Source organism: Haemaphysalis longicornis, unplaced genomic scaffold, assembly GCF_048455015.1.
Source record: "Haemaphysalis longicornis isolate Haplotype H1 unplaced genomic scaffold, Haemaphysalis longicornis Haplotype H1 scaffold_12, whole genome shotgun sequence".
NCBI lineage: Eukaryota > Metazoa > Arthropoda > Arachnida > Ixodida > Ixodidae > Haemaphysalis > Haemaphysalis longicornis.
In genome coordinates this window covers 40,803,884-40,816,558 of record NW_027526225.1, presented here as the reverse complement: position 1 = coordinate 40,816,558, position 12,675 = coordinate 40,803,884, and the positions used below count along the sequence as shown (strand labels likewise).

At 46.7% G+C, this 12,675-nt stretch overlaps 1 protein-coding gene across 2 annotated transcripts in view; it reads right to left on the bottom strand.

Moving 5' to 3' along the window:
• The window catches only part of LOC144161927 (uncharacterized), a 53,212-nt gene extending 47,227 nt beyond the window's left edge, over nucleotides 1-5,985 (bottom strand). For both annotated transcript variants that reach the window (XM_077692485.1, XM_077692487.1), the window contains exon 1: nucleotides 5,829-5,985. The gene's annotated coding sequence lies outside the window, so the exon portion shown is untranslated. The remainder of the gene's footprint in view (nucleotides 1-5,828) is intronic.
• Between the last annotated feature and the right edge of the window lie 6,690 nt (nucleotides 5,986-12,675).

Below are 12,675 nucleotides of genomic sequence, written 5' to 3'. Positions count from 1 at the left end.
AAATGCTGCAAAAAGGCACTCCATTTTCAAGGCAAGGCATCCCCGAAGCCCGGTGTTCAAAAGAACACAAAAGGCGACAACCCCAGCGATTTTTTATGAATGATATCTATGTTGCAGCCTCGCAAGCCATTTTCTCAAGACGGTCTTTTTTTTTGCCACGCACGTCGTTCGTTCCAGTGATTGCTTCGTGACCGCTAGGTGTATTTTGATTCGTTCTTTGCGTTACATTCCTTGATGAACAGCTGCGGTCGTCGCACTCTTGATTTTTCAGGTTTGCCTTTTGTGAACTTTTTTACTCAAATAGTCGTTCACAAATGTGTCTATTCTACACATACCTCTAAAAAACTGAGAACAAAAATAATTGTTTTAATAAAACCGAAATGTGACTGTCACGACCTCGTCTATTCATTTGGGAATGCAAAGGACTTCGAACAAGTTTTCTATCATGCTTTATAGGCTGCTCAAGCTCGGTGCAAGGTTAACAGAAAGAAAATTTTATAAATAAAAATGTTTTGACAATATTAATTTCAAATTTTTGTGGTTTTATTACACAAGCATTTATAGTTGATGTGCCATTTGTCATCAAACATCAAAAAGAAATCAGAAGTTGATTGGGAAGAGACGTCCCCTTTTAAGTATTCAATTCGATATTTGAAGCTAGATATTCGCCTTCGAAAATTTGATATTCGCACACCCCTACTGTAAATATTCGCATTCGGTTGTTTGCGGGATGTGCATATTGATCAAAAACTATTCCGCGCCCGTGTTTCCTAGAAAATCGAATGTATTGGCACTCAGTGATGTTCAAGGTGTTAAACCATGGGGAGCACCAATAACAAATTTCGCCCGAGTGGGCCTGTAGCGCTCTTTTATCAGAATGGCCATTAATCTCTCTGTAAAAAACAGCCGTCTGCACAAAGCATTATGTTTGACAATGTCTTGGCCTATATCATTATTGAATATCAGAAATAACAATGGCCCCAGCACTGACCCCTGAGTAACGCCAAACGACACAGGCCTTGTCGTCGATTCGGTTCAACTGACCACTTTTTGGTAGCCCCCATTGAGGCAGCACCAGAGCTACTGTAGAAATATTTTCAGATAATCGAAGAAAAAAAAGCAGTTTGCGCATAAGAAGGTCATTACAAACCTTATCGAAGGCTTTTTGAGAATCTAGTATTATGCAGTCGGTTTATGGCCATTGTTTTACGGTTGGAACTCGTAATGAAAAACTTTGTCAGCTGAGCGGAGCAGGAACGCTCCATCCTAAACAACGTGCTTATAATCTATAGAAAAGGAATGTTCAAGGTGACAAAAAATTTCTCCTAAGTCAAATGTGCTCTAAAATTTTGCAGCAGACACTTTTCAACGAAATCGGTCTCTACTTTGATAAGGATCGAGTTACGTGGGCCGGTTTTGTGCATTGGGACAATGTTACATTGTCTAGTCTTGTGGAATAATGCAATACGTTACAGAAAATTGTATAACAACACAAGATAAATAGAGCCGATGAGCAACACTAGCGTACTGCGGGTCACAAAATAAATCCTACCAATGGAGGGGTGCGCGATAACTATCGGCGCTATGCTTTCCGGCCGTGTGCCTGCTGTCGTGATAGCTGAGGGCGCATGCGTGTTCCAGTCTATGCATGTGAGTTTTCTCGATCTCCGCCGCAGTGCTACATTTCTCTTTAATGTGGCACCCGGCGGCACCGTGCGTGGTGCTCCGAGCGAACGGCATGATTTTGGCAGCGGGCGATAGCGTGTGTCACCCGCTAACGCGCGCGGCTCATCTTTGCGATATGTTTTCGGCTGCTCCTTTTATCGCCATATTATTGGCTATACAGAAAACTGGCATTCAAGCAAGCCCGCGATAAAGATCCAACGCTCCCTTGTACTGCGACGCCATAACTACGAATCTTCTGCCCTACGTCGTGGATGGCCCATTCGTGGACGGGTGCTTCCTTCTTCAACAAGGCCGAAGCCCTGTCCACACATCACGAGCAGTGAGCGCTCTCCTGGAGGGCCATGCGTGGCTTTAGCTGCGGGGGCCTCTGTGCGAGGAAGACCGGAATCCCATCGAGAATATCTGGGGAATTATGAAAATGCACCTCGCCAAAAGAAATCAGTGTGGTAGCATGGCTGACGAGCTGTGGAACGCAATTGCAGTGGAATGGGAATGCCTTCGCTCCCGTCCAGAAATAGTATCTCTTTGAATCGCTTCCCAACGAATTCGCGAGGTAATACAAAATGACGGCAGGTTTGCACACACCTAGCGGTTTGTATTAAACCACATGCTGTATCGCCTATTTATGAAGCGAATATATCGTCCCAGTTGTTTCAGTGTGTGATATCAATTGCATACTCCTCACATAACCAGCACTGGTTCATTATCACAGGCTTCCTTGAAAGCCAGTTTTCTGAAGTAAATCAGATGACAATAAAAGGAGCGCTCGTCAACATATCGCAACGATGAACGACGCCATTGCGCATTAAGCGCATGCCACACCCGTTGGGCCACGCCAAAAATCGTGCCGCTCGCTCAGAGCCCGCGCATGGCTCCGCCGGGTGTCACATTCAAGAGAAACAAAGCGCTGCGGCCAGGAACGATAAAACTGTCATACATTGACTAGACTGGAACACGCATGCTCCCTCAGCTATCTCCACAATAGGCGCTCGGCCGGAAGGCGTCGCTCCGGTAGTTATCGAGCACCCGTCCCTTGGTAGGATTTATTTTGTGACCGGCAGTACAATGGCTGGGCCAGGAGCAGCGTTATTTTTCAGGTTCTTCAGAAGTTTGAGTGACCCGGTACGGTCCCCATAATATCGGCATACTGCCAAATGCAGTGCATGAGTAGTCAGGCATATCCCGCGGAACAGCCCTTCAAAAAGTTTAGATTCAGATAAAACTTCAGATGAAGTTCAGCCTGAGCGAAACTTACCCAGCGTTCGCGATAAATAATGTTTTTACGTAAGGAGGGCTGCTGGCACACACAAAACATAATACAGCCGTTAGGGGGTAGGGCTGTACAGCTGCGTCGTAAAACCGCCGGCTGACTACAACCTGTCAACATCTTTACTGATTCAATGGAAGCAGTCCGAGACCTCCGAAAGGAACTTCAATTTCCCATGTCCCAAACAATCCACGCGAAGGCTGTGACCCTTAGCTTCACAGTGAAGATTACTTGCGCCCAGAAGTCGTCGACCCCAGCACAGAAACAGGCGGATGCCGCGACTCGTATACCTCCCACGGCGCATCCACTGGCCTTATTTTCCGTCGACGCAATGTCAAAGTTGGTCACCGACAAAGAAGACCAATGTAAGACTAACAGCCTATCATTGTCGTTGAAGAAGAAAGTGTATGACAGCTGCATCTTTCCGGTGCTCACCTACGGGGAAGAAACTTGGAGGCTCACTAAGAGGGTTCAACTTAAATTGAGAACTACTCAGCGGCCAACGGAGCGGAAAATGATAGGGGTAACATTATTGGACAAGAAGAGGGCCGAATGGGTCAGGGAACAAACGCGTGTTAAGGACATATTCGTACAGATTAAGAAGAAGAAATGGACGTGGGCAGGCCATGTAATGCGAAGGCAAGATAACCGCTGGTCAATAAGGGCAACAGTGTATCCCTACAGAAGGCAAGCCTTGCATGGTGCGGCAGCAAGATAGATGGGCAGATGAGCTCAAAAAGTTTTCGGGGATAAATTGGTCACAGTTAGCACAGGACAGGGGCAATTGGAGATTAATGGGAGAGGCCTTTGCCCGGCAGTGGGCGTAGATAGGCTGGGGGTGATGATGATGAAGATGAAAGAAGACGTTCGGTGCTCCACACGCGCACTTATTACACCTTGTGGATCAAACCTCCCCGGTGGGCTCACCCGCCATGAGGAGGTGGGCTCACCCGCCATGAGGAGGTGGCGCTCTTACACCAGCTGTCACCCATACTGGCCTCCGGATCGACGGGCTTCATTTGGCTGGACATGTCCCTTTTGCTCCACTTCGGCATCGACCGCAGATATTCACCATCTTCTGTGAACTTCCCGTGGCCCCCAACGTTCCCGACAGCAAGTACTAAAAAGTGTGGGACTCAACCCAGGCCGACTGCCAAACTACAGACGCTGGCTCTTTGGGCAGTTTCACCGGAGCCTTTTAGACTTTCTGAGTGAAAACTTCCTGTTTACGTACATTTAGACACACTCGCACCCACCGTTTTATGCTGAAGAGCAAACTTTCGCTATTAAAAAAATACAGGGAACCATGGCACAAGGAACAAGTTAAACTTCGTCGCAAATGCGGGCCCCCTATGACTCAACCATTCAAAACTACGGGAAAGGGTCAGCGTTCGGTGGTCTCGCAATCGCAAGGGGATGACGACACAGCGAGTCTGGTTTCTCGCAGCTTGGAATTGTGCCTTTCTTATCTGCGACGTCCGGTGCTACAAGTGTAAACCTGAAAACTACGGAGCGTAGCTCGTGCCAGTAAACCAGCACGTGAAATCATCGAGAGAGTGCACGCGCTTGCGTGCCGAGGGCGCCTCACTTTCTAATTATAAAAAATTGGCCGCGTATCTGCTCCTTTCGTTGCAAATGTCGACAAAAGACGATAGTCTTTAGCGACTTTTGCAAAGTAAATGCCGCCCTTCGCTTTCCCGCTCACGTCTCATGTTCCTCTTGCCCCGCGCTCCTACCAAGGTAGAGACGCCAAATGTTTCCTTAAATCATTTTAAATTTACCGCGTTTCACTGCTCCAGGCCGGGTGTCTCGATGCCAAGGCTGACGTACGGCGGAGACGCGCCTGAATATAGGCGCCCTACATCAACGTTGATAGAACCAGGTTGCCCTACTCAACGTGCGTTCCAAGCAGAACGTGGAACCTGTCTAGTTGAACCTTTCATAGTTGTTTCCAGTTAATTTCTTAAAATGGCGCCAGAAGCTATAGTGGCGCGGGCGACAGCAGGCGACGGTGGAGTGAATTTTTTTTCTGCAGTTCATGAAGTATTTAATTTCGCAAAAATCAGGCATGTATGATTTTTCATAAAGGAACACTGCAAATATAACTTCTGCAATACTTTTTTGTCTTGTTTTGCGTAATTTCTTGTTCTTTTTTAACAATGTTGACAAGTATGAACATTACACCGGACTTAGACAGGTATATTTAGATGTAACTATACAAGACTACTGCGCAGGCCTTGTTTTACTTTGGCCGGGTGGCTGAATCGCGTCACACACAGAGAGACCAAAATTTCTGAGTATACGCAGCCCAAGAAAGACTATCGTCCTTAAAAAAATTCGGCTGCTCTACACCCATTCTGGAAGGCTGAAACACGAAGGAGAAAAATAAAAGCAACGTTGCTGACGCACCGCCGAAGCCAATCACCAGAAAGCGGATTTCGGCTATCAAGATACTGAGTGGCTGTAAGCCACACGGCAGAAAAAATAATCTGCAGTCGCCATGTAAAATATACCCACGTGAGACCATTGGCGTCTAAAATGGAAGACCAGGGAAAAGAATGGGGGACGAGTGGTGTAGAGCTTGCGGCAAGAGACAGGCGAAAAGTGGGTGAACTGTGAAGTTAGGATTTCCTGTCACGACAAAAGGCCCTGCCGACTGTGCAATCTTACCTTGCATCTCTTCAAAAATGTGTCTACTGGCCGCAAGAAGAGCAAAGCTAGTTAAACCTCGTGTTTGGAGCCGGTTGTCCAGATAACCTGGTTACACTGGCCGTGTTTGGAAGGAGCCTTGGCACGCCGTAGTAAAAAAAACTGTCCCCGTATTCCTGGGTTATTATATACTGAGCTCACACCCAAAAAAATAAGCTTGTCTTACCTTGACAACTGACTCCAGTAGACGAGGCACAAGCTAGTCTTCAGTGAGGCCGAGTTGCAGCGCAGGAGCACCACCACGAAGAAACGTTTAATGTGCACGCACCTGGGGAAAATTAGAAGTTCTCGAGACGACGCTGGGGGACGCAAGATGTTACTAGGTAAGGTTACAGAGTATCACCACTCTTTTCTCTCATTGTTCCATGCCGCCGCCGTGATCATTGGTCAGTTCGCGCCGCGTGACGTTTGTTTACACTGCGACGGGTCATCGGCGCCGCTATTTTGTTGTTTACGCGTTTTAGTCGGTCAACTGTGGTACACTTAGATTCTCCACCCTACTCTGCGGCTGCGCACGACTAACGTCGTTCTGAACGCGAATCAAAGATAACGCTTGCAGCAACATTTCAGCACCAGAAGTGTGTCCGAAGATGACGTTTTGCTGCATCTCTGGCCGTGTTGTTAAAAAACGACACTGTAGAATTTAGCGGCGAGGCCGTAGAAGCGGCAATCCTGCAATACTAGGGAGTTTTGGTATATCGTACGGAGCACTACGTTAAGAAATAACGTACGTTAGTTTCTTATGTCGCTGCACTGCGCATGCGCAGTACGCTACGTTATTTTTGCTTTTAGCGTGCGTTCGTCATACGTAGGCTATTTCCGCTAAATAGCGACCTTACGTTAAAACGCTTGCGTGCCACTCTCGCAAAATCACGGAAAGCGAGACGCGCTTCAGAAGGCAACATTGCGGCGGCCGGACCGGGAGAAAGCGTAGCGCCTTCGATTTTCTCCCGACGATGACGTTTGCCTTCTCACAGAAGTGCTAAGCGCCAACCTTTTTAAAACGCCATCCAAGTGGCCAATGATTTGCGCCCACATAGGAATAGCTTCAAGAAATCAGTTCAGTGTGCGCGGTCTGCGGACACTGTTGCTGCGTTGCTGTTGCACCGGCAGTTCGTGGACGAAGACACAGCGAACATAACTAAGGGCTTATTTCCACCACATCATTTCTTCACGTTTCTACGGCTAACAGATAGCACGATTCTTGAAATACACACCCCTTTGCCACGTTGAAAAAGCTTGAAATACGCGGGCTCAAATTTGCCATTTGCGTTTATGAATTGCACTTGTTTTATTCAAAGATCCGGCACAGAGGAGGATTACAGTGGCAAGGTCCGACTGGTGACGGAAGTATGGGCCATCGCCACAGAGTGTGGCTACACGCTGCGGCGCAAGAAGCGTCAGTCGGTGGCCTCTCAGCGCACCGAAGTTAATACGCCGCAAAATTAGGTCCGCGACCAAAATAACCCGGACAACGGCAGCTAGCCGCCATCACCGGCATTGTGCGACGACCCATGTAAGTAACATTGTCAATCATGAACCTGTTGGTTCTGAAGCTTTAAAAGGCCGTAAATGTGACGAGTTCTTTCTGAAACCGGCCGTGCACTGGGCAATTGTCGGTTATAACAATAATATTTCAGCAGTTTGCAAAGTGATAACTTTGGGAACAACGTGTGAAGCGCAATGTCGGAGAAAAAGAACGCCGTAAAAAAAGGAAAAAATGCGACTGAAGCGGACGTGTTGTCATTTTTTTTCTTCAAACGTTGGTTATCAACTCGCCGAAACATTAGCATTGAGAAACGTTTTTTTAACTGGTGTGCAGTTGACTGGTGTTAAAGAACCAGGCAGATTGACGAATTGCATTCAAATGAAGTACTGCATTCTAGACTAAATACCTACAATTCTAATTATCGCTTAGCAGTTTTATTAACTGGTAACTCTTGCAGATGGCAGCGTAAGTGCCAAAGTTACAATGGCTTTTTTTATTTGGTGCACTTCCCAGGGAACCCAGAGCCTGAGGATACAACGGCTGACATACTTGAAGGGATTGCAACGAACACTGAGCAGCCAGAGTTTTCAAGGGCACAAGGAAGCCAGGCTAGTAGCCTGAACAGGCACCTGCTGGCACTGAAAACGAGGCAGATTCCTTCTTCAGCCAGCACTGAACAGCCAGTGAATGGCAGTGGCTGAAACAATATTCCAGCCCAGGCTTCTTCTAACAGCAGCTCCAATGGGGCTGGCGACAGCACCTCCAGTATCACTGGAAATGCTGGGTAGGAGTCTTCCTGGAGTAAGTGAACACAACATGTGCATATGAAGCACAAAAACAGATCTCCCCGCTCCCCTCTTTTTCGATTAGTTAAATTATGTTCTTGGAGATACCGTGAGTTGTTCCTAATGCAAGTGCGCAGTTGCGAGAGCACGGATTCGGTGAAAAACAACAACGCCTCCACACGTTTCATCTTGTGGGATTTTACTGGAACACAGGCACCTTGTATGTATGACTTTGTACTGCCTCTAGCCGCAGCAGCTACGCAGTCTGGCTAAAACTGTGTACATATGCACTTTTCACACCAATCGTGGCATTCTGTAAACACTGTTTACGTTTTCATTTTCAGAAAATAAAAAGTCTATAGCCACGCAGACTGACCAGGAATTTCCCGAGAAAAGGTGGCACCACGAGCAGATGATGAAAGATAAAGGATGTGAAATGCAGGCCCAAAAATATCGTTGCAAAAAGAAAAGGAATGGGCCAGGCGGTTCGATCTTGGGGAGAAGCGAATGATTGAAGAGTACCGGCTTCGTGCCCAAGAAGTGGAGGTACAAACCAGAGACAGCGGACAAAGAGGTGAGCAAGCTCGCTTGCAGGCAGCAAGCCAACAAGCGCTCTTTAATGTTACTGCTCGTTACTGCGTTCTTAAAGCACTGTGTTCTGCCAGGCACTTGTCGAACCCATAAAAAAATAGACTCCTCACGTGCATTGTCCGCGTGACTATGTCTGTCTCTCGCTCTCTCTGTGTTCCCCAATGCAGCCACCAACACAAAAGTAAAATCTATGCTAGTTGGAGGCGTGCATACAGCTAAACGATTCTCGATCTAATAAATCTACAAAAATACTTCATATTTGCCAAGATTGTTCAACAAAAAGATAATATTAGGCTTCTTTGAAGCAAAACTTCGACACAGAACAGGTGTTCGCAGTGTTATTTAAATAAAAGTAGATTTGCACTCGATTCTTACGAGATAAATAAAATAAAACGGGTAGAAAAATTCTTTTAACCTCGAAATGCAAATAAGGTTGCAGCCAGGATTTCACGCTTGTGCCTCGAGCGCTGAGTTCAAACAGTCCCAATAGACAGCAGCGGGAACGCACAGCAGTGGAATTCAAAACTTCATTACGTGGACTGAAACAGGAAAGGCAGTGACGTGGCAGAAGCAGCAGAACACTCTTTTCACGATGTTTCCAGCGAAGTGAGAAGATGGCCGGCAAATTTCTTAAACCAGAGCTGTTTCAGTCGGAGTTAGGCCCATTAACGTTACCAAAAAAATACCCATAAAAATGGTAAAACATCCAAGAAAGCTTGCACTCCGGCGCAAGAACTGAATGGCGAGTCTGTTTTAGGTAATCATTCACGGACACAAAGTTGAGTTTTAGTGTCACTGTTTTATGGAGGTTGACGTTAGCGGCATGATATTTCAGTGACCTTATGTTGAGCAAGGCCAGAGTGAACTCTTCAATTTGGTTGACGCTTTCGTACGCCAGTCTTCCAGCGTGACCTACCGTTTCTACAGGATGCTTTGCTTGCACGCCGAGCCTCTCTGCCCGGCGAACTATTCGCGGCGAGGCCATGGGGCGTCAATGAGTCCCCACAGCATCTTGGACATTCACATTACGGCTCTTCTAAGGTACAGAGCGCATGCGGACGACGACACGAAGATGAACAGATGAGGGGCGTCCGCTATGAAGTGCCTTTCTCGTTCCGGGCAAGTGTTGCCACGGCACGGCGAACGCGGCAGTTGTTTTAAGTGCGAATGCACTTCTTAAGCGAGCCTGAAGCGTCCGCCGCCGTCCGCATAGCAAGAGCTGCGGGTGCGCGCGCTCCTCGTCTTCCTTGGCAACGGGGGGAGATGGGCGCGCGCTGCCTAGCCGCTGGCATGGCACATACCCACGTGGGGGATTGGCCAGGAATCTCCTCGTCTTCCTTGGCAACAGGGGGAGATGGGCGGGCGCTGCCTGGCCGCTGACATGGCACATACCCACGTGGGGGATTGGCCAGGAATCGGGCGTGAGAAGGGCTAATGCACCCGCTTAAAGGAGTACTGACACGAAATTTCAAAGCTGAGATCCACTCTAGCAATCAAGTACAACGACAACACAAATAGGTGTCTGTGAATAAACGCATCTTTCTTTCTTTGTAGTTGTGTGTGTGTGTGTGATCTCTCTTTCGCGAACATTACCGAACCGCGCAAATTCAACTCGTGCATTCGCACTTTCACATTCTTCCCCTCGGGGAAATGCGGGGAATTTGTTTTTGTGGTTTGGGGGGGGGGGGGGGTGGCGCAATATTGGACAATCTTCCTGAGTGGGTATGCTTAGCTTCGGGAATGTAGGCTGGACGCACGCGTGCACTAGCGCTTCGAATTTTGGGAGTATCTGTAACTGCGGAATACCTATTCTCACTATCACCATAAGCAAACGATTTGTATACAATTTCGTGGTGGAAAATAGACAGTAATTCTGAAACATTGTCTACTAATGCCTATCATTCTTATGCTGCTTGTCCAGCCTGTGAGTTCTTTATAAAAGTTTTTTTTGTTTTTTCAAGTTCTCTTCGAGCAATTCGATTTACACTACCATAACAACCCTATGTGTTACAACCTCCCAATCGCAGCTTTGCGTAAATGAAAGGGCGTTACACAGTTCGCTATTCTCGTTAGTTTTGGTATTTTCTATTTCTTGTGTTTTTAAATTCTATTAGATCAATTGTCTCCATTTACGCTATTATAACGATTAAAGGTGGAACTTCCGCAAAATCTGCTTTTTTGTGGACATTCAAGGTCGTGGAAATGCAAAAACTCAGTTTTCATTTAAAAACGAAAATGCTTCCCTTCGCTTTCCCGCTCACTTCTCATGTTGTTCCTTTTGCGGCGCGCTCCTCCCAAGGTAAACACGGCAAAGGTGGGCTTAAATTATTTTAAATATACTGCGTTTTACTGCTCCAGACCGGGTACCTCGATGCGAACGCTTCCGTGCGGCGGAGACGTGCGTGAATCGAGGCGCCCTACTTCAAAGTTTATAGAACCACGCTGCACTACTCTACATGCGTTTCAAGAAGAACGTGGAACCTCTCTTGTAGAACCTTTCGTAACTGTTGCCGCTTCATTTTTCAAAGTGCCGTCAGAAGTTATAGTGGCGCGGGCGACAGAAGACGACGGTGGAGTGAATTTTTTTCTGCAATATATGAAGTATTTAATTTTGCAAAAATCAAGCATCTATGATATTGCCGCGAACCATGCATGCGTTTGTTTGTTTATTTTCTGTTTTTACTGCCATGCCACTCCCGGCTGTGTTATTTGCCTTCCAATATAAGCGCGTCTTCCATTCTTTATTTTTATGCCGCACGGGCTATCACAGTCACTTAAGCAGACTGTTTCGCCCTAACGTCGCTAGCCCAGAATAACCTTTTGTGATCTACAATGTTCTGGATGTGAATCGACGGTTCCAGAAACGCTCGCGCCGAAAGATAAAAGCCTGCATAGCAGACGCCGCGGCATTCGATTCGACTACACTCGCCTGCGCAAGTCACTTTGTTGACCGCTGCTTCGTCGCCTCTGTATTCTTTTGCTTTGTTAGGTGAGCACAAGTTCGCTCCAATAAACTTGTTTCTCCTTCAAACAACTGCATCGTCCTTGGCTTCGTGACAACATTTTTATAAAACAACACTGCAAATATCATATATGCAATAATTTGGTGTCTTATATTTGCGTAATGTCTTCTTCTTCTTCAACAATGTTGACAAGTATGACCATTACACCGGACTTAGACGGGTAGATGTGGCTGTGACTATATAAGACCTTGGCGCAGGAAGTGTTCTACTTTGGCCAGGTGGCTGAATTGAGCCACAGACAGACACGCGGGCAGACTAACGGACATACAGACATACCAAAGTTTGTGGGTTTAAGTAGCCCACGAAAGACTATTGTCTTTAAAAAACCAGCATCGAAACCGTATTACGGATGACAAGGCACCAGTGAATAATTGACCCCCCCCCAATGTTTTCCTGGTAAAGATAATGTTTGCAAATTATGTTTGAAGGCTAGGCAGGACTAGTTTCACTGAATAGAGCAGTTCTTGCCCAAGCCACGGAGCGCATGCGCCACGCTAGGCAGGACCCAGCATTTGCCGCAAGATAAGCCGAACGCAAGCCAGAAGCCCGTCGAGACGAAGAAAACATTTTATACGTTCCGCCATAAACATTTGCAGTGGTCCACAACAGCTTGGCTGGACATCCACTTCCGCAGAACCGGATGCCAACCGCTTTTTAAACCTTTTTCTCATCTGTTTGGATTTTAAAAATTCTGTTCGACCAATTATATCCATCTATGCACTTATGAGGATTAAAGGCGGAACTTCCGCGAAAGGTTTATTTTTGTTGAAATGCAGGGCGTAATGGATGATCTTTTGTATACTCATTTGCTTGTATTACTTTTATGAATAAACTTTAACTTTGAAATAAAACACGGTTAGCCTCTTCCCCGTTTCTATCTTCTTCCTATTTTTGGGTTATGTTTAATGTGGTCGACTAGTTATCAGTTTTGAGGGTGGTATGAAAAACAGACAGCATTTCGGCGAAATATGCATTATCGTGCAAATGCAGGGCGTTACAGGTTCCAGGCTCTGAGGAAGTCGGCAAAAAATGCTACGCATAGAAAGCTCACCCGCCGCGAGGCGCTTGGCGCAGGGGCACAGCAAAAGTGTGTTTCATCTGTTTTTTGTACGAATCAGTAAAACA